Genomic DNA, 24,509 nt, shown 5'->3' with positions numbered 1-24,509 from the left:
GGTGGAAGGACATTTGTGGCTCCTCTCAGATTCCAGCACTTTCTGCCACAGAAATGTGAGGAACATGTGTTTTTTTATCCAATTTTTGAGCTTTGCAAAGGATTCTGGGTAACAGAACCTGGTCCGAGCCCCGCCAGTCACCCCTCCTTGGATTCCCCTAGGTCTCTAGTTTTCAGAAATGTACAGGTTTGGTAGGTTTCCCTAGGTGCCGGCTGAGCTAGAGGCCAAAATCTACAGGTAGTCACTTCGCAAAAAACACCTCTGTTTTCTTCCCAAATTTTGGTGGTGTCCACGTTGCGCTTTGGGGCGTTTCCTGTCGCGGGCGCTAGGCCTACCCACGCAAGTGAGGTATCATTTTTATCGGGAGACTTGGGGGAACGCTGGGTGGAAGGAAATTTGTGGCTCCTCCCAGATTCCAGAACTTTCTGCCACAGAAATGTGAGGAACATGTGTTTTTTTAGCCAATTTTTGAGCTTTGCAAAGGATTCTGGGTAACAGAACCTGGTCCGAGCCCCGCCAGTCACCCCTCCTTGGATTCCCCTAGGTCTCTAGTTTTCAGAAATGCACAGGTTTGGTAGGTTTCCCTAGGTGGCAGCTGAGCTAGAGGCCAAAATCTACAGGTAGGCACTTTGCTAAAAACAGGTCTGTTTTCTGTGATGTGTCCACGTTGCGCTTTGGGGCGTTTCCTGTCCCGGGCGCTAGGCCTACCCACACAAGTGAGGTATCATTTTTATCGGGAGACGTGGGGGAACGCTGGGTGGAAGGACATTTGTGGCTCCTCTCAGATTCCAGCACTTTCTGCCACAGAAATGTGAGGAACATGTGTTTTTTTAGCCAATTTTTGAGCTTTGCAAAGGATTCTGGGTAACAGAACCTGGTCCGAGCCCCGCCAGTCACCCCTCCTTGGATTCCCCTAGGTCTCTAGTTTTCAGAAATGTACAGGTTTTGTAGGTTTCCCTAGGTGCCGGCTGAGCTAGAGGCCAAAATCTACAGGTAGTCACTTCGCAAAAAACACCTCTGTTTTCTTCCAAAATTTTGGTGGTGTCCACGTTGTGCTTTGGGGCGTTTCCTGTCGCGGGTGCTAGGCCTACCCACGCAAGTGAGGTATCATTTTTATCGGGAGACTTGGGGGAACGCTGGGTGGAAGGAAATTTGTGGCTCCTCCCAGATTCCAGAACTTTCTGCCACAGAAATGTGAGGAACATGTGTTTTTTTAGCCAATTTTTGAGCTTTGCAAAGGATTCTGGGTAACAGAACCTGGTCCGAGCCCCGCCAGTCACCCCTCCTTGGATTCCCCTAGGTCTCTAGTTTTCAGAAATGTACAGGTTTGGTAGGTTTCCCTAGGTGCCGGCTGAGCTAGAGGCCAAAATCTACAGGTAGTCACTTCGCAAAAAACACCTCTGTTTTCTTCCAAAATTTTGGTGGTGTCCACGTTGCGCTTTGGGGCGTTTCCTGTCGCGGGCGCTAGGCCTACCCACGCAAGTGAGGTATCATTTTTATCGGGAGACTTGGGGGAACGCTGGGTGGAAGGAAATTTGTGGCTCCTCCCAGATTCCAGAACTTTCTGCCACAGAAATGTGAGGAACATGTGTTTTTTTAGCCAATTTTTGAGCTTTGCAAAGGATTCTGGGTAACAGAACCTGGTCCGAGCCCCGCCAGTCACCCCTCCTTGGATTCCCCTACGTCTCTAGTTTTCAGAAATGCACAGGTTTGGTAGGTTTCCCTAGGTGGCGGCTGAGCTAGAGGCCAAAATCTACAGGTAGGCACTTTGCTAAAAACAGGTCTGTTTTCTGTGATGTGTCCACGTTGCGCTTTGGGGCGTTTCCTGTCGGGGGCGCTAGGCCTACCCACACAAGTGAGGTATCATTTTTATCGGGAGACGTGGGGGAACGCTGGGTGGAAGGACATTTGTGGCTCCTCTCAGATTCCAGCACTTTCTGCCACAGAAATGTGAGGAACATGTGTTTTTTTAGCCAATTTTTGAGCTTTGCAAAGGATTCTGGGTAACAGAACCTGGTCCGAGCCCCGCCAGTCACCCCTCCTTGGATTCCCCTAGGTCTCTAGTTTTCAGAAATGTACAGGTTTGGTAGGTTTCCCTAGGTGCCGGCTGAGCTAGAGGCCAAAATCTACAGGTAGTCACTTCGCAAAAAACACCTCTGTTTTCTTCCAAAATTTTGGTGGTGTCCACGTTGCGCTTTGGGGCGTTTCCTGTCGCGGGCGCTAGGCCTACCCATGCAAGTGAGGTATCATTTTTATCGGGAGACTTGGGGGAACGCTGGGTGGAAGGAAATTTGTGGCTCCTCCCAGATTCCAGAACTTTCTGCCACAGAAATGTGAGGAACATGTGTTTTTTTAGCCAATTTTTGAGCTTTGCAAAGGATTCTGGGTAACAGAACCTGGTCCGAGCCCCGCCAGTCACCCCTCCTTGGATTCCCCTAGGTCTCTAGTTTTCAGAAATGCACAGGTTTGGTAGGTTTCCCTAGGTGGCGGCTGAGCTAGAGGCCAAAATCTACAGGTAGGCACTTTGCTAAAAACAGGTCTGTTTTCTGTGATGTGTCCACGTTGCGCTTTGGGGCGTTTCCTGTCGGGGGCGCTAGGCCTACCCACACAAGTGAGGTATCATTTTTATCGGGAGACGTGGGGGAACGCTGGGTGGAAGGACATTTGTGGCTCCTCTCAGATTCCAGCACTTTCTGCCACAGAAATGTGAGGAACATGTGTTTTTTTAGCCAATTTTTGAGCTTTGCAAAGGATTCTGGGTAACAGAACCTGGTCCGAGCCCCGCCAGTCACCCCTCCTTGGATTCCCCTAGGTCTCTAGTTTTCAGAAATGTACAGGTTTGGTAGGTTTCCCTAGGTGCCGGCTGAGCTAGAGGCCAAAATCTACAGGTAGTCACTTCGCAAAAAACACCTCTGTTTTCTTCCAAAATTTTGGTGGTGTCCACGTTGCGCTTTGGGGCGTTTCCTGTCGCGGGCGCTAGGCCTACCCACGCAAGTGAGGTATAATTTTTATCGGGAGACTTGGGGGAACGCTGGGTGGAAGGAAATTTGTGGCTCCTCCCAGATTCCAGAACTTTCTGCCACAGAAATGTGAGGAACATGTGTTTTTTTAGCCAATTTTTGAGCTTTGCAAAGGATTCTGGGTAACAGAACCTGGTCCGAGCCCCGCCAGTCACCCCTCCTTGGATTCCCCTAGGTCTCTAGTTTTCAGAAATGCACAGGTTTGGTAGGTTTCCCTAGGTGGCGGCTGAGCTAGAGGCCAAAATCTACAGGTAGGCACTTTGCTAAAAACTGGTCTGTTTTCTGTGATGTGTCCACGTTGCGCTTTGGGGCGTTTCCTGTCGCGGGCGCTAGGCCTACCCACACAAGTGAGGTATCATTTTTATCGGGAGACGTGGGGGAACGCTGGGTGGAAGGACATTTGTGGCTCCTCTCAGATTCCAGCACTTTCTGCCACAGAAATGTGAGGAACATGTGTTTTTTTAGCCAATTTTTGAGCTTTGCAAAGGATTCTGGGTAACAGAACCTGGTCCGAGCCCCGCCAGTCACCCCTCCTTCGATTCCCCTAGGTCTCTAGTTTTCAGAAATGTACAGGTTTGGTAGGTTTCCCTAGGTGCCGGCTGAGCTAGAGGCCAAAATCTACAGGTAGTCACTTCGCAAAAAACACCTCTGTTTTCTTCCAAAATTTTGGTGGTGTCCACGTTGTGCTTTGGGGCGTTTCCTGTCGCGGGCGCTAGGCCTACCCACGCAAGTGAGGTATCATTTTTATCGGGAGACTTGGGGGAACGCTGGGTGGAAGGAAATTTGTGGCTCCTCCCAGATTCCAGAACTTTCTGCCACAGAAATGTGAGGAACATGTGTTTTTTTTAGCCAATTTTTGAGCTTTGCAAAGGATTCTGGGTAACAGAACCTGGTCCGAGCCACACAAATCACCCCATCTTGGATTCCCCTAGGTCTCTAGTTTTCAGAAATGCACAGGTTTGGTAGGTTTCCCTAGGTGGCGGCTGAGCTAGAGGCCAAAATCTACAGGTAGGCACTTTGCTAAAAACAGGTCTGTTTTCTGTGATGTGTCCACATTGTGCTTTGGGGTGTTTCCTGTCGCGGGCGCTAGGCCTACCCACACAAGTGAGGTATCCTTTTTATCGGGAGACGTGGGGGAACGCTGGGTGGAAGGAAATTTGTGGCTCCTCTCAGATTCCAGAACTTTCTGCCACAGAAATGTGAGGAACATGTGTTTTTTTAGCCAAATTTTGAGGTTTGCAAAGGATTCTGGGTAACAGAACCTGGTCCGAGCCCCGCCAGTCACCCCTCCTTGGATTCCCCTAGGTCTCTAGTTTTCAGAAATGCACAGGTTTGGTAGGTTTCCCTAGGTGGCGGCTGAGCTAGAGGCCAAAATCTACAGGTAGGCACTTTGCTAAAAACTGGTCTGTTTTCTGTGATGTGTCCACGTTGCGCTTTGGGGCGTTTCCTGTCGCGGGCGCTAGGCCTACCCACACAAGTGAGGTATCATTTTTATCGGGAGACGTGGGGGAACGCTGGGTGGAAGGACATTTGTGGCTCCTCTCAGATTCCAGCACTTTCTGCCACAGAAATGTGAGGAACATGTGTTTTTTTAGCCAATTTTTGAGCTTTGCAAAGGATTCTGGGTAACAGAACCTGGTCCGAGCCCCGCCAGTCACCCCTCCTTCGATTCCCCTAGGTCTCTAGTTTTCAGAAATGTACAGGTTTGGTAGGTTTCCCTAGGTGCCGGCTGAGCTAGAGGCCAAAATCTACAGGTAGTCACTTCGCAAAAAACACCTCTGTTTTCTTCCAAAATTTTGGTGGTGTCCACGTTGTGCTTTGGGGCGTTTCCTGTCGCGGGCGCTAGGCCTACCCACGCAAGTGAGGTATCATTTTTATCGGGAGACGTGGGGGAACGCTGGGTGGAAGGAAATTTGTGGCTCCTCCCAGATTCCAGAACTTTCTGCCACAGAAATGTGAGGAACATGTGTTTTTTTTAGCCAATTTTTGAGCTTTGCAAAGGATTCTGGGTAACAGAACCTGGTCCGAGCCACACAAATCACCCCATCTTGGATTCCCCTAGGTCTCTAGTTTTCAGAAATGCACAGGTTTGGTAGGTTTCCCTAGGTGGCGGCTGAGCTAGAGGCCAAAATCTACAGGTAGGCACTTTGCTAAAAACAGGTCTGTTTTCTGTGATGTGTCCACATTGTGCTTTGGGGTGTTTCCTGTCGCGGGCGCTAGGCCTACCCACACAAGTGAGGTATCCTTTTTATCGGGAGACGTGGGGGAACGCTGGGTGGAAGGAAATTTGTGGCTCCTCTCAGATTCCAGAACTTTCTGCCACAGAAATGTGAGGAACATGTGTTTTTTTAGCCAAATTTTGAGGTTTGCAAAGGATTCTGGGTAACAGAACCTGCTCCGAGCCACACAAATCACCCCATCTTGGATTCCCCTAGGTCTCTAGTTTTCAGAAATGTAAAGGTTTGGTAGGTTTCCCTAGGTGCCGGCTGAGCTAGAGGCCAAAATCTACAGGTAGTCACTTCGCAAAAAACACCTCTGTTTTCTTCCAAAATTTTGGTGGTGTCCACGTTGCGCTTTGGGGCGTTTCCTGTCGCGGGCGCTAGGCCTACCCACGCAAGTGAGGTATCATTTTTATCGGGAGACTTGGGGGAACGCTGGGTGGAAGGAAATTTGTGGCTCCTCCCAGATTCCAGAACTTTCTGCCACAGAAATGTGAGGAACATGTGTTTTTTTAGCCAATTTTTGAGCTTTGCAAAGGATTCTGGGTAACAGAACCTGGTCCGAGCCCCGCCAGTCACCCCTCCTTGGATTCCCCTAGGTCTCTAGTTTTCAGAAATGCACAGGTTTGGTAGGTTTCCCTAGGTGGCGGCTGAGCTAGAGGCCAAAATCTACAGGTAGGCACTTTGCTAAAAACTGGTCTGTTTTCTGTGATGTGTCCACGTTGCGCTTTGGGGCGTTTCCTGTCGCGGGCGCTAGGCCTACCCACACAAGTGAGGTATCATTTTTATCGGGAGACGTGGGGGAACGCTGGGTGGAAGGACATTTGTGGCTCCTCTCAGATTCCAGCACTTTCTGCCACAGAAATGTGAGGAACATGTGTTTTTTTAGCCAATTTTTGAGCTTTGCAAAGGATTCTGGGTAACAGAGCCTGGTCCGAGCCCCGCCAGTCACCCCTCCTTCGATTCCCCTAGGTCTCTAGTTTTCAGAAATGTACAGGTTTGGTAGGTTTCCCTAGGTGCCGGCTGAGCTAGAGGCCAAAATCTACAGGTAGTCACTTCGCAAAAAACACCTCTGTTTTCTTCCAAAATTTTGGTGGTGTCCACGTTGTGCTTTGGGGCGTTTCCTGTCGCGGGCGCTAGGCCTACCCACGCAAGTGAGGTATCATTTTTATCGGGAGACTTGGGGGAACGCTGGGTGGAAGGAAATTTGTGGCTCCTCCCAGATTCCAGAACTTTCTGCCACAGAAATGTGAGGAACATGTGTTTTTTTTAGCCAATTTTTGAGCTTTGCAAAGGATTCTGGGTAACAGAACCTGGTCCGAGCCACACAAATCACCCCATCTTGGATTCCCCTAGGTCTCTAGTTTTCAGAAATGCACAGGTTTGGTAGGTTTCCCTAGGTGGCGGCTGAGCTAAAGGCCAAAATCTACAGGTAGGCACTTTGCTAAAAACAGGTCTGTTTTCTGTGATGTGTCCACATTGTGCTTTGGGGTGTTTCCTGTCGCGGGCGCTAGGCCTACCCACACAAGTGAGGTATCCTTTTTATCGGGAGACGTGGGGGAACGCTGGGTGGAAGGAAATTTGTGGCTCCTCTCAGATTCCAGAACTTTCTGCCACAGAAATGTGAGGAACATGTGTTTTTTTAGCCAAATTTTGAGGTTTGCAAAGGATTCTGGGTAACAGAACCTGGTCCGAGCCACACAAATCACCCCATCTTGGATTCCCCTAGGTCTCTAGTTTTCAGAAATGCACAGGTTTGGTAGGTTTCCCTAGGTGGCGGCTGAGCTAGAGGCCAAAATCTACAGGTAGTCACTTCGCAAAAAACACCTCTGTTTTCTTCCAAAATTTTGGTGGTGTCCACGTTGCGCTTTGGGGCGTTTCCTGTCGCGGGCGCTAGGCCTACCCACGCAAGTGAGGTATCATTTTTATCGGGAGACTTGGGGGAACGCTGGGTGGAAGGAAATTTGTGGCTCCTCCCAGATTCCAGAACTTTCTGCCACAGAAATGTGAGGAACATGTGTTTTTTTAGCCAATTTTTGAGCTTTGCAAAGGATTCTGGGTAACAGAACCTGGTCCGAGCCCCGCCAGTCACCCCTCCTTGGATTCCCCTAGGTCTCTAGTTTTCAGAAATGCACAGGTTTGGTAGGTTTCCCTAGGTGGCGGCTGAGCTAGAGGCCAAAATCTACAGGTAGGCACTTTGCTAAAAACTGGTCTGTTTTCTGTGATGTGTCCACGTTGCGCTTTGGGGCGTTTCCTGTCGCGGGCGCTAGGCCTACCCACACAAGTGAGGTATCATTTTTATCGGGAGACGTGGGGGAACGCTGGGTGGAAGGACATTTGTGGCTCCTCTCAGATTCCAGCACTTTCTGCCACAGAAATGTGAGGAACATGTGTTTTTTTAGCCAATTTTTGAGCTTTGCAAAGGATTCTGGGTAACAGAGCCTGGTCCGAGCCCCGCCAGTCACCCCTCCTTCGATTCCCCTAGGTCTCTAGTTTTCAGAAATGTACAGGTTTGGTAGGTTTCCCTAGGTGCCGGCTGAGCTAGAGGCCAAAATCTACAGGTAGTCACTTCGCAAAAAACACCTCTGTTTTCTTCCAAAATTTTGGTGGTGTCCACGTTGTGCTTTGGGGCGTTTCCTGTCGCGGGCGCTAGGCCTACCCACGCAAGTGAGGTATCATTTTTATCGGGAGACTTGGGGGAACGCTGGGTGGAAGGAAATTTGTGGCTCCTCCCAGATTCCAGAACTTTCTGCCACAGAAATGTGAGGAACATGTGTTTTTTTTAGCCAATTTTTGAGCTTTGCAAAGGATTCTGGGTAACAGAACCTGGTCCGAGCCACACAAATCACCCCATCTTGGATTCCCCTAGGTCTCTAGTTTTCAGAAATGCACAGGTTTGGTAGGTTTCCCTAGGTGGCGGCTGAGCTAAAGGCCAAAATCTACAGGTAGGCACTTTGCTAAAAACAGGTCTGTTTTCTGTGATGTGTCCACATTGTGCTTTGGGGTGTTTCCTGTCGCGGGCGCTAGGCCTACCCACACAAGTGAGGTATCCTTTTTATCGGGAGACGTGGGGGAACGCTGGGTGGAAGGAAATTTGTGGCTCCTCTCAGATTCCAGAACTTTCTGCCACAGAAATGTGAGGAACATGTGTTTTTTTAGCCAAATTTTGAGGTTTGCAAAGGATTCTGGGTAACAGAACCTGGTCCGAGCCACACAAATCACCCCATCTTGGATTCCCCTAGGTCTCTAGTTTTCAGAAATGCACAGGTTTGGTAGGTTTCCCTAGGTGGCGGCTGAGCTAGAGGCCAAAATCTACAGGTAGGCACTTTGCTAAAAACAGGTCTGTTTTCTGTGATGTGTCCACGTTGCGCTTTGGGGCGTTTCCTGTCGCGGGCGCTAGGGCTACCCACACAAGTGAGGTATCATTTTTATCGGGAGACTTGGGGGAACATAGAATAGCAAAACAAGTGTTATTGCCCCTTGTCTTTCTCTACATTTTTCCCTTCCAAATGTAAGACAGTGTGTAAAAAAGACGTCTATTTGAGAAATGCCATGTAATTAACATGCTAGTATGGGCACCCCGGAATTCAGAGATGTGCAAATAACCACTGCTTCTCAACACCTTATCTTGTGCCCATTTTGGAAATACAAAGGTTTTCTTGATAGCTATTTTTTACTCTTTATATTTCAGCAAATGAATTGCTGTATACCCGGCATAGAATGAAAACCCACTGCAGGGTGCAGGTCATTTATTGGCTCTGGGTACCTAGAGTTCTTGATGAACCTACAAGCCCTATATATCCCCGCAACCAGAAGAGTCCAGCAGACGTAACGGTATATTGCTTTCGAAAATCTGACATTGCAGGAAAAAGTTACAGAGTAAAACTTAGAGAAAAATTGATGTTTTTTTCACCTCAATTTCAATATTTTTCTTTTTCAGTTGCTATTTTCTGTAGGAAACCCTTGTAGGATCTACACAAATTACCCCTTGCTGAATTCAGAATTTTGTCTACTTTTCAGAAATGTTGCGGTTTATGGGATCCAGCGTTGGTTTCATGCCCATTTCTGTCACTGACTGGAAGGAGGCTGAAAGCACAAAAAATCATAAAAATGGGGTATGTCCCAGTAAAATGCCAAAATTGGGTTGAAAAATGGGGTTTTCTGATTCAAGTCTGCCTGTTCCTGAAAGCTGGGAAGCTGGTGATTTTATCACCGCAAACCCTTTGTTGATGCCCTTTTCAGGGAAAAAACCACAAGCCTTCTTCTGCAGCCCATTTTTCCAAATTTAAAAAAAAAAATGAAATTTTCACTGTTTTTTGGCTAATTTCTTGGCCTCCTTCTGGGGAACCCACAAAGTCTGGGTACCTCTAGAATCCCTAGGATGTTGGAAAAAAAGGACGCAAATTTGGCATGGGTAGCTTATGTGAACAAAAAGTTATGAGGGCCTAAGCGCGAACTGCTCCAAATAGCCAAAAAAAGGCTCGGCACAGGAGGGGGAAAAGGCCTGGCAGCGAAGGGGTTAATATATAATAAGTAGCCCTATTGGCATTCTAAGGTGCTCCCTACATCAACATGCACAAAGCAGAACTTTTGGCTTTTTTAATCGGCCAGAACATTAACAAATAAGCTATATCATAATTTACCAATTAAGGAAATGTAATCAATAATCATAAACTAAAGCATTTATTACTACAACACAGATTGCCATGTTCAATACCAGTATCGGTAAATACAATATTTTAAATGAAGCACTTTTTAATGTAAATGGGCACAGACATGTCTTTGAAACTTTCTTTAACACTGCTCAGGCCACATAATTCATTGAAATGAACAAAAACACACTCAAGCTGAAGAGTATACAGCTAGGAGTGCTTTGATAATGATGGAAATGTCTCCTGGGGTCAGGTATTCAATGACTCAGGAGACTGATCATAAGGTTTTGTAAATGCTCCTTGTACCCCCCCCCCCACAACATTTACCCTGATCCATTTATGTTTCATGAAAATCTCCTTCCACAAATGAAACTTTTTGAAAGTTTGTTAACTAGCATATTGAGGAAACTCAAAAGGCATTATACATGATGATGGAAATTATAAAGGAGCTGTTGTTTTTGGGCATGACTTATGGAACAAAACTATGTTTTCATTTGAACTTTGATATGTCTCTTATGTTTGCTTATTTATTTCATTATGGCCGATTATGTGTGACCTCTTTGGCAGGTACAGAGTTTTCACAGTCCTTTTTTTGTTACTAGTACTTGGAACAACTTAAAATGGTGGTTCTGTGTGATACATGGTTGTGTGAACAAGGCCAGTAGGTCAAACACGTCGCATGAATTGGTGTCAGTGTGAAAGGCAACAAAAGGAGTTTTTGCAGAGCCCCGGGTGTGCATTTCCTCTTCACCAAAGGAGTTTCTAGTATATGTGGAGTATGGGGTCCGCTCCGGCAACACCCCGACTGGAGGCAGTGAAAGACAGCATTATTGTTGTTTAGGCGCTATATATATATATATATATGATATTTGTATATGATATATATATATATATGTGTGTGTGTGTGTGTATATCAACTGAATGAACAAAGGTTACAGGGATGTCATGTTTAGGTTCTAAATTCACTTGTACAAAACCATAGAAATTCAGCAGTTATAGTTAGAGTTATTTCAAGTGTTGGAGGGTGTGTCATTAGTTGTGTGGCCTGCACAAGTAATGGGTCCACACTCAACCACCACTGGGAACCAAACATCCCATTGCAGTGCTTGACTCTCATAGAGTAGCATTGCAGAGCAGTCCAAGCCTTACTCAAGAGAGTTGGTGTGCGCTTGTAATCACCATTCACGAGCACACAAGAATAACACTCAATAAATTATTGTCTAGTCTGTGCTTTTTCTTTTGATAACATTTACTACACACACACTACTCAATACTACACAACAATTTACAAATAAACACAAGTTGATGTAAATACTTTTGGATGACATAGCGTAATCATTCTTGTCTCTCCCAAGGGGAGTATTAACCATCAACCTACATGGCAGAATATTCACTTGTAGTCTAATGCAATATGTGACTTTAACTTGGGAGTGCGAGCACCTGATACTGGCAATAAAGTACATCTAAGCTGATCATTTGTGGCTATCAGAATCATTACTCAAATAAGCATTAGCAAGAAACATGTTTAAGCAGGCTGGAGTTTTGGCATTGCTAGGATCACTCTCACCATGATCTATGCAGTCTACCCACACCCCTAAAGGGTGTCGGCCAAGGTTTATCATAATGCACATTGAATTCTTCAACATAACAATGATGCACAGTTGACACAGTCCTTAAAAGACAGCACTTGGTTGTACATCATGATGTCATACCATTTTTCACCCCTATAGGGTGTATTTACATTTTAAAACACACGTAGGATAACCTGCTACCATTTCAGCTATAGTCCTTAAGGGTCTCTATTACTGTTAGAACACCTGTAATTACAGCCTTTCACCCCTAGATGGTGTTCACCACTATAACAATGTTGTTCTACCACCATTCAGGCCACAAGACTGCCGCCATGATCTTCTCCCCTAGAGGGCACAATCCCTCACCCTGAAACAAAAGTTTCAGATGGGACTTTCTTTAAAACACATTGGAGCCTTTGGGGGTTATCCTTGTCAAGTTCCACCCATCATAGGATAGTTACACAAAACTTCCTGTTCAGAGGAGGCTGCGCTGCTCCTGCAGCTCCCCCTACACATTTTCTTCAATTTGGTAGTGGCCCCATCCTCCTGGGGTCAACATGAGCCGCAAATAAGAGATTTTCACTCAACGATGTGGGCAGGTATATTTTTAAACCAACAATTATACCCTCAAACACCCCTATACCACACCCTTAGGGTAGAGCACTTCCACCTTGACCCCTTATGCTACTTTTCAATTTGTTTTACAGGCCCGGGGTCCATGTACTGGGACCTTAAAATGACAGCCACAACTTTCTGTTCAGGTTGTGGCCAGTCAATTACAGGGCTTAGGTTCCAGTGTGCATTCGCAAATATTCATGAATTATTTGCGACCCTAGATGTAAAAATTTGGATTTTCCTTAATTTCTCATAAACTACTGAACAAATTTACACTAAATCACAAAAAGGGCCTTCTGCTGACCAAGAGCTAACTTTCTACCTTTAGATGTACATGGCAGGGCTTGGCCAACTCTGTGCCATGCACGACTTTTTGCGGCCAACCCCTATAAGAAGCCAACTGAAGCAAACAGCTATATCCTGGGGTGGGCACCCAGGGACATAGCAGGAGCCGGCGCTGGGTGGCAAGAGTAGCCAGGGCCATTATTGACTCCTCTTTGGGGGCCACACAGCCTCCCTCCAACATATATTGTTCTAGTGAGGTGATGGTCCCCGGGGCTGGGGGTCCAAAATGGACCCTCCTCATTGTTTTATTTTAGCCCAATGGAGGTGGTGGTGCCCGGAGCTGCAAGGGGCAGCAAGGGGCCATGCGCCTCCCCTGCACACAACTAAATCTTTGCCCAGGCATATTACTGAAAATTGGCCACGGAGAGGTTGCGGTCTCAAGGAATGAGGGGTCTGTAGGACCCACCCCTACATTAACAAAAACATTTTTCCCTGGGGTCGTGGTTGTCCCTGGGGCTTCAGTAAGCCCAGGACGGGTCACCGTGCACCCCCTCCTTAATTTTGGCATCTCCCCAAGACCTGGTCCACCCGGGAGCTTTAGTAAAAGAAAAGGGTGGGGAGGTGGTGGTCCCCAGCAGTTCGGGTTGTAGTTGTGGTCAAATTCCCAATGGGAATTACTATGGGAATCACACATTTTTTTTACCCCCCCACCTTTTTCTCTACTGCTGCTTGACGGATCAGCCCAAAACATTCTTGGGCAAAATTTCATGAAGATTCGTCAAGTGTTGGCAAAGATATAGGCAAGTCAAAAAACACTTTTTTCACTTGCCTATATCTTTGGCACCACTTGACAAATCTTCACGAAACTTTCCAACATTTTTTGACAGTTCTGTCAGCTTCCGGGGGGGGGGGGGGGGGTTTAGAAAAAAGGGGGGTCCCAAAACACGTTTTTCCCATTCATTTTTCCATAGGGATTTTGAACAGCGGTAGCACGAAAACTACTGGATGGATTTACATCAAATTTGGCAGGAAGGTAGGTCCTGGTCCAGAAAGAGTGTTTTTTTTGTTTTGGTGTAATTCCATTCAGTAGTTTTTGAGAAATTAAGGGGAAAACTAATTTGTACATCTAGGGACGATAAGGATTCGTGACCCCTAACGATCTCGTGCTGAGACCTGATTGGCTGATACTTCAAAAACAGTAGCCATTTTGGGACACGGCTGAAGCCGAGTCCCAAAATAAAAGTGAAAAAAAAACAAAAGGGGCCAGGGTACGAGCACCCTGACCCCTTAGCTCTGGTTCCAAAGCGACCTGACCAGGACTAAAAAGCATTTTTTTTTTTTTTTAAGAGCAGATACGCGGTGGATGCACAAATCCGTTCGAAAAAAAAAAAAAAACATGGACTCCTGTGCCTTAAAAGTCTAATACCCACGGGTGGGCCAAGTCCATGGTGCTTTTTTTAATAAAAAAGTGAGGGGGGATCCTGGCCCCCACCCACTGCCCCAGGGAGCACAACCTCCTCAGGGCTCATTATTTTTTTGATGTGGGGAAGCCCGTGGCCCCCCTGCCCTGGGGACTGCCACCTCCCCGGGGTGATCTGGTTATTAATGCAGGGGGCCCTGTGGCTGCCCTGCTACCCCAGGGACCACAACCTCCAGGGGCAAGACTGTAGTTGGAACTGGGGGGCCAAATGTCCCCTGCCACACCCCAGGGACCACCACACCCGGGGCAAATGTTTAAAAAAAAAGGGGGGTCCCTATGGAACCCCCGCACACCGGGGACCACCACCCACCAAGTCTAGGGTCTCATTGGAGGGGAGCCACACGGCCTCCCCCGAGGAGCCTCTGATGGCCCTGGGAACAGTGCCCCCAGAGCTGGCTCCTGCTATGTCCCGGGGTGCCCACCCTGGGACATAGTTGTTTGCTATGGCTTGGCTGCAGCAAACACTTTGGCTTTTGACAGCGGGACCTTTAAAGCAGGCCCGCTTTCAAAATCCAAAGTTTGATCTCTGTTCCCTGCAAGCATGCAGGAGACAGAGATGAAATGCTTTAACAAGCACGTAGCTGCTGTCAAAGCAGCCCAGTGCTTGCTGAAGCAGTGGCACTGCAGGTGAAGCCTCAAGGATTCCCTCGCAGTGCCAGGTAGCCCGTAATGGTTTATTTTAAAAATAAAATTAAATAAAAGTAGGGACTACGGGGGGAGCCCTTGAGGGCTCCCTCGTAGTCCCACATAGCCCGTAAAGGGCTTCATTATAAAACATATTTAAAAAAAAAAAAGAATTAAAAAAATGAATAAGTAGGGCCCGCATTAGGGCCCTATTCTTTCTTTTTTAATACAAAGCCCAGAAAGGTTTAAATAAAAAGCCTTCACACTGAGCTATGGGGGTTCGACTTCAGCTGGACTCATTTTCATTTTTTTTAAAAAAAATTTATTTAAAAAATTGTGCTTTTTTAAATATATCAAATAAATCTTTTTGTTAAATCTATAAAAAAATATCTCATTCTAAGTATGTGAGATATTAAAGCCTAATAAAACTATCTTTCTCTCTCACTTTCTTTCTCTCTTTCTGTGTCACTCTCTCAATCAATTGCTCCCACTCACACACCCACTTAGACACTTACCCACCCACTCAGAGACCCACCCAGACACCCCCGCACCCACTCACAGACCCACTGACACTCTCATGTAGCCTCTCACAGACCCACACACAGACTGGCGCACCCACTAAAAAACTGATTTACGCACTTTCACACCCAGACAGACAATTTGACAGCCACTCTCACCTCCAGATACACCCTCTCATACCTATTCTCACACCCAGAGAAGCAGCGGCTAACTCCTGCTGCGCACTGCAATAGATCTGTGCACAGTGTGGGTTTGAGTGGTTGGGGAGTGTTGGACGTATGGTCTTGCTGCAGCCCAGGTCTTGCGGGCAACCTCCCCTGTACATGCGTGAAGGATATGCACAGTTGGGTACTTATAGGGGATTGGCGCTGCTTATAGGGGGTTGGCCTCAGGGGCAACTGCCGCCGTGCATGGACAAAGGCCGTGCTCTGTGGTGGTTGGATTAAGGTATAGTAACTAAAATTACTATATGTTAAAAAACATAGAAATTCACTGAAAAAAACAAAGGTTACAGGGACGTTATAATTAGGAAATAGAATTAAAAAAACTTATATGGGCGTTATAGTTAGGTTCTGAATTTACTCGTACAAAACCGTAGAAATTCAGCAGTTATAGATGTCTCAGCTAAATGTAACTGGCTCTCCCGTAATGCACTGCTTAGGACCTCACTTATTACATCACTCATGATGATATCACTGATGATATCTCATATGACATCACTGATGACATCACTGATGATATCATCCACACAGTCATACAGCCACTCATTTGCTGATAAAAACTGTTGTATACCCACCCACACTTCTACCACATACTTATTAGAGATGCATTACAGTAAGATATACAGATGTTCATTCAAACAGCCACTGACACAACCACTCACTCACCTATACACTACCAACTACTATTCATAGACTCATACAGTTACTTACACACCCACTCATACACCCACTGACACACCTACTCATACTCACACAACCCATTAATAAATCACTATTCTAGTGGCACATCCAGTAATCAGCTGTAGAAACACTGACATACCCACACACTCACCCATACAGTCCCTGACACAGTCACTGACCCATTCATGTAGCTACTCACTGACCAACACAAGTTCTCACACATCCACTCACTATTCTATATAAAAACTGACTCACCCACTCAGTTTACGATAAAGCTACTCATACACACACTGACTCTTGCATACAGTTACTGACACAGCCACGCAATTATACCTTCAGCCATACAATAAGTGACTCACCAAGTCACTCACCAATACAGTGACACCCATTCACTAACCCAAACAACCACTCTGACACCCACTCAGTCACACATGCAGCCACCCACAGACCCACGCACTAATTGTAATACAGCTGCTGACACAGTCACTTGCTCACCTATACAGTAACTTACACATCCATTCAGTCTCCCATACAGCAAATTATTCAACTACTGATTTGCCTTTGGACACACTCACACACCCACTCACACATCGATACAACACTTACACTAACTGAAAGATGTCATCAGTGATGTCATCAATAATTTCATATGAGATGTCATCAGTGATGTGATCAGTGATGTCACTGACCATGTTGACCATGTCATGAGTGATGTAATATGTGAGGTTATAAGCAGTGCATTATGAGAGTGCCAGTTATAGTTAGCTGAGGTACCTATAACTACTGAATTTCTACGGTTTTGTTCGTTTGGATAGTCTGTTGATCTCTTTGGTGTGGGCTGGCTGAAGTAGGGTGGCTCTGTCAGTATTGCAGAGGGATCTTGAGGAGGGGGCTGGCAATTCCTAATACTAGGCACTACTATTACACAGCACACTTGCATTATTTTGCCAAGTGGATGAGGGATACTGATTACTGGAAGAAGAGGTTGTTTGCAGGAATGTGGGAAGGGTGGACATTGGTGTATATCTTGATGTCGGGGGTAGATCTGACCCTGCTGCGTACTAATTGATTAAGACTACTGCTGGGATCTGGGAACAGGTAGTTAAACATGTACTCCGACAAATTCCTTTTGATAGAGAGCTGAAGTCATGGGATCTGGCTCCATTTCGGGATATGGAGAAGTTGATGTCTGTAGAGGCTTGGAAACTGGGAGGATGTGAGGTGGCTGGGGATTTTTATCTTATACTGAAGCTCAGGATTTGTTTGTTCTGGGCTCTGGTCAATTCCTGCAGTATGCAAAAATGGAGATCGTGGCACGTGAGATTTGGAGTGGTTTCCCGGTAGCCCCTGGGGCCACTTCGGTGCTCAACGGCCTGATTAGCTGGGGTGAGGGGACACACTTGACTACCCAGTTTTATAAAGCCCTTAGGGAGGATCAACCAGATGTGATAAGTGTGGGATGCAGGGTGTGGGAGTGTGACTTGAGGGAACCCATAGCAGATGCTGATTGGAATTTTTTATTTTTTTTGTCTTTGGTGCTTAGAGTGTTGTGTAACAATAACTTTAAGTTGTTGCATTTTAACTGTGTGCATATAAAGTATCTCACACCTAGTCGACTAAACAGGATTGATCCGAGCCGTAGAGTGGGTTGCCCTAGGTGTGGTGCATTTGGTGCTTCCTTCCTGCATTTGGCCTGGACTTGTAGGATAGTGTATAACCTTTGCAGGAAGTGGCAGCGACAATTGAGGAGGCCACGGGAATGGGGTTGGAGGCGACGCCGATTACCTGTTTATTGGGGTGGTGCAGAAGCCGCATGATCAGAGCATCCCATATAAATTGCCACAGCTAGCACTGGTGCTGGCCAGGTGCAGGGTAGCAATTGATTGGATGAGCTTCCGGAACCCGATGATCTCCAATTGGATACGGGATTTAATTGAATGGGGGGCAGCTAAGGAGCAGCATATGCGCTTATCACAAAGGGATGAGAGGGCACTCGCTGATGTGGTGGCTTGAGGAACCTTGTTGGAACGGTTTACCCGTGTGGAGCTCTATAAGTAGTGTGGAGGATGAGGGGGTGAGGACATATGTAGGGCCCCTAAGCAGGTGATGGCCAGCTATGGTCTCAACACGTCCCTATTTCCATAAGCTGCTTAATGTCTGTCTCATGAGGATTTTGGTTGGTATGGTGGGATGGAGGGTAATATCTGTGCAGTGGTTTTGACTCTCTCATGATTTAGATTCTGTTTAACACTGCCCCCTTCATACTTTTATACAATGATGATGTACTGTCTTGCTATAACCTGCACTGCATTGTATGTTCTTGTTGGTTTCAACATTTAAAAATCAATAAAAACAGTTTTTAAAAAACTACGACAGCTGCATTTTATGTAAATTCAGAATCTAACTATAATGTCCCTCTAACCTTTGTTTTTTTAAGTGAATATATATGGCATATATTTTACCCAGTGGCACTCGTCACTGGGTAGTTATAGCTAGGTTAGCATTTCCATTTTTTGTTTTGTTAATAACTTTGGCCTCTTTTGACGAATCTTCACAAAACTTTCCAAGAAAGTGCTACGTTTTGTTTAGTTTGTGCTTAAAAAGTTTCGAGGTGATCCATCAAGTGGCAGCCAAGGGAAAAAAGAAAACATGGGGGTCCCAAAACGCAAATCTTCATACTTTTTCTATAGACCTTTGTCAGAAGCATTTTTGCTAAAACTGCTGAACTGAATTACACAGAAATTCGGAGGAAGCTGGATCTTGATTCTCAAATTATGATTTTTGTGAGTTGGTGTAAATCCATTCAGACGTTTTTGAGAAATGAAGTTCCAAAAATATATGATATCAGGAAGGTTGGGTTCTCTTGACTCACGAACAGGAGACATGCTCCTGCAGGGAGCAAATGCTCTGATTGGCTGCCAGCAACATGAGAAAAATGTTGCTGCAGATATTACAGGACTTGGGGTCTTAGCCCCTCCCTGGGCCAAAATACAAAAAAATCCACAATTTTTCAATGATCCCCATAGAGTCCTGCAGAAGTAATGCAAAAAAACCCCTAAAATAGAGTGCCATTTATTATATACATAGGGAGGGGCATGAGTAGGGCTTCCCTTCCCAAGGCTATTTTGATCCCCTATGACCCATCCTATGGGACCTAGTATATTATCTAAGGGGAAAGAGAATGCAGACGCCCTCCCTGATCCATTTGTGGCCCCGGGGATCCCATCCCTAGGGGTCCAATGTATTAATTAAGGGGAAGGTGGCATGTTCTCCCCTCCTGAGCCTTAAAAAGGCCCAGGGGATTCCATCTCCAGGGCCAGCTCCCTTACTATGTCCTGGAGATCCCACCCAAGGGACACAGTAGTTTCCCTGCCCACGCTACGGTGGGCAGACAAACATATGTTTTCTCACATCTCGCAGGAGTATTTTTAAATCTCAAATCTCCAGCTGGCTGGGAGCAGAATATATTTCCTCCCGGAGGGAGCAGCATACATAGCTCCTCCTTCTGGCAGGACAAATGCCAGCTCCTTCACCCTGCTCAGCCCCAATGTTTGCTTGGTGGGTGACCTGAGTGGGCACTGGAGCACCCACTTATTTATAATGCAGGTCCGAGAAGAGAGAGTCCCCAGGGATGAAAATAAGCTTGGCGAGGAAGGCTGTGTGTCCCCTCCCCTTTTAAAGAATAGCCAGTCCCAGGGAATAGGTTCCCCGGGGCCTAGAAAGGCTCAAGGAGGGGGGCCATATGGCCCCCTCCCATTTTTTAGTATAGTTGGACCTGGAAGATGGGGTACCCTGGGTCTATTAGGGCTCGGAGAGGGGGGCCATGTGGCCTCCCTCCACCAGTTTTATTATATGTGGCCCCAAGGATGGGACCCCTTTATTTGCCCCCCCCCACAGATGGATTCCTCCTGGCCTTTTAAGTCTTAGTAAGGGGGCTGCCCACCTTCCCTTAATATATGTGTGTTTTGACCCAGGGGGTTGGTGTCCCAGGGGCCTGAATGCCAACCTTGTACTGTGGATGCAAATGGCTGTTTGTGACAGCAAGCCAAGCTATGTCGCCAATCCCCCACTTGCGCATTGTGGGATTGGCTGGCTGCAGGAAGTTGGACGCAGGGCCTGGCTGCAAGCCAGGCCATTAGACCAACCTCATGCCATGCATAACCAAAGAATGTGCACAGCATGGGGTTGGCTGCCTGGTGAGGAGTAGGTTGGCTGACTCTGAGTGGGTTAGCAACAGGGCCTGGCCACAGTGCAGGCCCTGTTGCAAACCACCTTATGTACACATCCAAAGGTTGTGCGCATTGTGGGGCTGGCTTGGTGCGGACATGTGTAGCGTGGGGTTTGCTTCTTATGTTTGGTAATTAAACATTACTTCATGTAAAACAAACACTAGAAATTCACTGAAAAACAAAGGATAAATTACAGTTATAGTTAGGTGTGATTAAATAAAATCTGTTTTAGTTTTTAAAAACTTAGAAATTCACTGAAAAAATAAAGGTTGGAGCGATGTTATATTTGAGAGAATATCTCAGTGACAAAATTAACATTTTGACCAGTTACAATTAGCTGAGCTACCTATAACTTGTGCCCCTGCCATGCACTGCTTATGACCCCAGTCGTCTGGGCATCACTCCCAACCCTGGTCTTGAAGGTCAGCAACTTGGGGATGATCTTCAATGCTATCTTACATCCGGAGATCAATCAGCAAACTCACTTCCTCTTGTTTTTTTCTTAATAAGAAACCTGAGGAAGCAAATCTATTTATTCCCTTTGGCCTTCAGAAATCAGTAATCATTGAGCTGGTGTCGTCCAGAATGGATTATTGTAATGCTCTTTATCAGGGCATTCATCAACACTCCTTATATTATCTCCAACTACTGCAGAATGCAGCAGCTAGGCTCCTCAGGAGAATAACCAATATCAATCAGTCTCTCATGCCCTAGAGGAGCTTCATTGGCTTGCTGTTAAGAAATGAGTGGCCAGTAAAGCACTCTATATGCATTTAAATCACTACATGAGTCAGGACTTTAGGAAGAAATTCATCTTGTATACACCAAGGACAACGTTACGCTCAGCTGCATCCATAACAGACACAGTCCCCAAATGTGACAAACTGTCTTGAGGCAGTAAGAGTTTTGTTTATTACACTTGCAAATTTTGGAACAAACTTCCCAGGCATCTTAAAAATCAGTAGAATCTGACCGGTTTCAGAAAACAACTTAAATCCTGCCTTCTTTCACTCCCTTACAAATCTCTTTGTTGCTACAGACCTTGTAGACTCTAGTGCCAAGACGCTATCAGGCAACCATGCACTTAACAAATATTATCAATATCAATGTATACCTCACACATTACACCACTCATGACATGTTCTATGACATCATTTATGACATCACTGATGACATCTCAAACTACATCAAATGTAAGTCACCACTCTACCATACTCTGTGTTCTCACAAAAGATTTGATTTGTGATGTCATAGCTGTTCTTCTAAATACTATTGTTTTACATGGAATAAGTGAGATAATATGAAACAATATAAGCAGTGCATGGAGAACGTGTGAGTTAGGGTTAATGTAGTGTGACTGTGAGTTATGGTTAATGTAGCGTGGCTACAGAGTTGAATACACTGTACATGGAGGTGCATGAGTAATAATAATTTGAAGGTGTTGTGCAAATTATAAATTAAAGGTATAAGTCTAAGTTTAAACATTCAACTGTTTAAACTTTTGTTTGCAGATAAAGAATAAGTAAAGTTATATTAATTTAAAGGTGGTGCATAAATTATAAATTTAAGGTATAACTATAACTTAATAATTTCTAATGTTTGTGAATTGTATGTTTGGTTTGTATGACAAGAAAAAAAGGTTTTCCTAACAATAACAACGATTTAAACTTTGTTGTTGTCATTCAGTTTCAATGTTTATTATTTAAAAAAAAAAAACTTTTGAAATTGTAGAGGTTACTGTCATTGAGTGGAGTGCCATTAAGTGGAGTATGGTGAAGTAAAGTGGAGGAGAATGTTGTAAAGTGTACTGTTGTATAGTGGAGTTGGGTAGAATGTAGTACGGTGGAGAGGTGCACAGTGGAATAGCATATAGTGGAATGTTGTATAGGGGAGTGGCATATTGTGAAGCTTTGTACATTGGAGTGGGGTAAGTAGCACGCCGTAGAGTGGTGTACAGCGGAATGGAATAGAGTGGAGTTTTGTATGTTGGAGTGGGGTAGAGTGGAGTGGCATAGAGTAAAGTGGAATATTGTAAAGTAGAGTGGAGTGGAGTAGAGTGGCATAGCGTACATTGGAGTAAATTGTTATTTAGTGTAGTGGCATGTTGAATAGTACAGTGGGGTGGAATGTGCTAGTGTGGATAGGCATAGTGCAGAGTTGAGTAAAATGCAGGTGTAGTGTAGAGTTAATTGTTATAAATTGGAGTGGTGTCATGTTCAGTTCAGTGGTGTGGTGTGTCATAGAGTGCTGGAAAGAGACGAAGAGTGGAATAGAGTTTTGTACACTGGAGTTTAGTTAAATAGAGTGGAGTAGAGGGTGTTACAGTGTAGTGCAAGGACATAGAGTGGAGTACAGTGTGATAAAGTAGGGCAATATATAGAGAAGTAGAGTGTTGTAGAGTGGAGTTGCAAAGAGTATACTGAGGTGTAGGGACACAGAGTGGACTGGAGGGTTGTACAGCAAAGTGTACAGGCTTAGAATGGAGTACAGTATTGTATAGCATTAAGAGGAGTACCTTGTTGTACAGTGTAGTGTTATACATTGGAGTACATTGTGATACTGTGGAGGGACATAAACTGTTATTGAGTGGAGCTTAGAGGATTGGTATGGAGTGGAGTTGGGTAAATTGCCGTGGAGGAGTATGGAGAAGCATACAGTGGTGTGGCGTGCAGTGCAATAGCATATAACAGAAGGGCATAGAATGGAGCGGCATAGAGTGGACTGGCATAGAGAGGCATGACATAGGGTGGAGTGACATACAGTGGAATACCATACAGTGGGGTGCTGTAGAGTTGAGTGGCATAGAGTGGAGTGGGGTAGAGTGGACTGTCATATTCAATAAAATTGCATAAAATGGAGTGGCGTACCAGGGAGTGGCATAGAGTGGAGTGGCAGAGAGTGGGGTGGCATAGAGTGGAGTGGGATAAAGTGGAATCTTATACAGTAGAATAGCTTACAGTGGAGTGGTATAGAAGGGAGTGGTTTAGAGTGGAGTGATATACAATGAAATAGTGTAAAGTGGAATAGTGTAGAGTGGAGTGGCATACACTGGAGTACCGTAGAGTGGAGTGGTGTAGATTGAAATAGCATACAGTAGAGTAGTGTATAGCGGAGTGGCATACAGTGGAGTGGCTTAGAGTGCAGTGGGGTATACTGGAGTAGCCTACAGTTGAATAACATACAGCGTAGTGCCGAACAGTGGAGTGGGACAGAGTGAAGTGGCATAGTGTCAAATATAGTAAAGTTGAGTGGTGTAGAGTGTAGAGTGTAAGTGCATACGTTGGAATAGCATATAGCAGAGTGGTGTAGAGTGGAGTGGCGTACAGTAGAGTGGCACAGAGTGGAGTGGCATAGAGTGGAATAGCATAGAATGTAGTGGCAAGAATGGAGTTATTTATAGTGGAATGGCATAAAGTGGAGTAGTGTGGACTACATTAGCATAGAGTGATATGGCGTAGACAGTAGTGGCATTGAGTTGAGTTGTGTGGAGTGGAGTGAAGTGACAAATAGTGGAGTACAGGTGTACAGTGGAGTGGTGTAGAGTAGAGTGGTGCAGAGTGCAGTGGTGTACAATGAAGTGGTGTACAGTGGAATTCCATATTTTAGAATGGCATACAGTGGAATGGCATAGAGTCCAGTGTCATAAGTTAGAACAACATAGAGTGGAGTGCCGTATAGTTTAGTGGCATACAGTGCAGTGGTATAGAATAGAGTGTTGTAGAATTTGGTAGGCCTAGGCAGCAAAATTAGCTTTGCTCGCGGAGTTTGCGGAATTTGGCCACACTGCGCTATACGGAATAACACAGAGTTCCCAAAATTCCACCAAACGGTGCCTGGCAGATTTTCTTTTTCTGTTAGTGTGTGTGAGAATTCTTTTTAGCGCTAGAGCTATAATATTCTCAGGCCACTTGCGAGCACACACAAGATTTCACACCTACTCATGCAGCGTCCAGCCATTATAGTGCCACTCGCGAGCACGAGCTACTGTGGGTACACCTCAATCAGAGAAGCAGCTAATTCTACTCAAAAATACATTTTCCAGTGGATTTCCTACCCCAACCGACCATTCAAGTTGTTTTTTAGTGCAAGGAGCCTTTATTCTTTTTTTACTCTTTTTTTTCGAAAAGGAAGGAAGTGCCCTAGAGACTCCAACTTCCTGTTCCTGTCCAACTGGCTCTTCCCTGTACTTTGTTGATCTCCTGGTCACTTTTCACCTTCACACTTTGATTTCGAGGTGGAGAGACAAATCTCTTGGTCAGCTGATTATATACTTTTTGATTTAAAGACTTTGGGGGTCATTCCAACCCTGGCGGTCGGTGTTAAAGCGGCAGTCAAACCGCCAACAGGCTGGCGGTAAAAAAAATGCAATTCCGACTCTGGCGGAAACCGCCAA

This window comes from Pleurodeles waltl, chromosome 2_2, assembly GCF_031143425.1.
Source record: "Pleurodeles waltl isolate 20211129_DDA chromosome 2_2, aPleWal1.hap1.20221129, whole genome shotgun sequence".
Taxonomy (NCBI): Eukaryota; Metazoa; Chordata; class Amphibia; order Caudata; family Salamandridae; genus Pleurodeles; species Pleurodeles waltl.
The sequence above is the reverse complement of the archived record's forward strand: the minus strand, read 5'-3'. Positions refer to the sequence as shown.